This window comes from Microtus ochrogaster, unplaced genomic scaffold, assembly GCF_000317375.1.
Source record: "Microtus ochrogaster isolate Prairie Vole_2 unplaced genomic scaffold, MicOch1.0 UNK669, whole genome shotgun sequence".
Classification (NCBI taxonomy): Eukaryota; Metazoa; Chordata; class Mammalia; order Rodentia; family Cricetidae; genus Microtus; species Microtus ochrogaster.
This window is the reverse complement of record NW_004949767.1, coordinates 770-2,027: the sequence shown is the minus strand read 5'-3', so window position 1 is coordinate 2,027 and position 1,258 is coordinate 770. Positions and strand designations below refer to the sequence as shown.

The following is a 1,258-nucleotide window of genomic DNA, read 5'->3' as shown; positions in this document are numbered from 1 at the left end:
GCACAGGAATCCAGTTAGCTGTAATAGATCTTCTGTCATTTGGCAATTTCTGTAAGGCTATTGGATATATTAAGGTTGGTTGTTTGAAAACCTTAAGCTGTTACTCTCTATTCTTACAATGCAGTACTGAAATCTGTTCTCCATTAAATTCCTCTGTTTGGATTTGAATAGCTCTGTTATCTGTTTTATTAGGTTTTTCTGAGGCCTGTATATTAGCACTCAGATTAATCCACTTTTTACTGACAGACAAAAATTATTAAACTGATAATGTTTACAATTGACATTACTTAAATCCCATCTAAATTAGATATCCTCTCACTTAATCCTTCCATTTTCAAACTGTCAACATATTATCACACAGAGACCCATATCCCTCCATTATAATGGTTTTCTTTTTATTTTAATGTGAGAAAAACTCTCTTTTAAGAATTCCCAATTGTCTTACCAAATCTACCAACAATGTTGAAAAAGATGTGTGGTTTATTGCTGTTGCATGGAACAGTAAAAGCCAGACTGGATTTCAAGGCAGCTATATAGTTTGGTAGCAGCATGAGAAGGAGTTGAGAGGGAGGGAGGGGATAGAGAGAGAGAGAGAGAGAGAGAGAGAGAGAGAGAGAGAGAGAGGAGAGGAGAGAGACAGTTGTCTGAAAAATCCACAGGGAATTATTGGTGGTGGAGCACAGCTCATGTGGTGGTGGGCTGCCTGAAGTCAGAACTAGTCAGTCTAGGGCAGATGAATCCTGTGGCATTTGGAGCCCAGGTGATTCTGGAGTTTGGGTGGCAACTGGAGACTTTGTCAGAGAGGGTACAACTGGAAAAATCACAAAATCCCTCAGAAGCTTGAGGAAAAAAAGAAAAGAAAGCCTAACCTGGTGGGGCTGGAACTTGATGTACAGCTCCAACAGGAGCCCCACGTACACCTTCAACCTGTTAAAAGGCCACAGGCAGTGCTCATTTTGGCAGCACATATACTAAAATTGGAATGATATAGAGAAGATTAGTATGGCCACTGTGCAAGGATGACACGCAAATTCATGAAACATTCCATATTTTTACAAAACCTAAGAATAATACAGATAGAAGAAGGAAAAGAATTACAGCTCAAAGGCCCAGAAAATATATTTAACAAAATTATGGAAGAAAACTTTCCCAACATAAAGAAAGATATTCCTATGAATATTCAAGAAGCATACAGAACACCAAATAGACTGAATCAAAAAAAATCCCCTCGCCATATAATAAATAAAACACAAAAGCA

At 38.1% G+C, this 1,258-nt stretch overlaps 1 non-coding gene across 1 annotated transcript; it reads left to right on the top strand.

The window, feature by feature from the left end:
* The first annotated feature begins 947 nt into the window (after positions 1-947).
* On the top strand, positions 948-1,054 carry LOC113455888. Its single transcript, XR_003376822.1, has one exon. It is a non-coding gene; the product is annotated as a U6 spliceosomal RNA (small nuclear RNA).
* Positions 1,055-1,258: the final 204 nt, after the last annotated feature.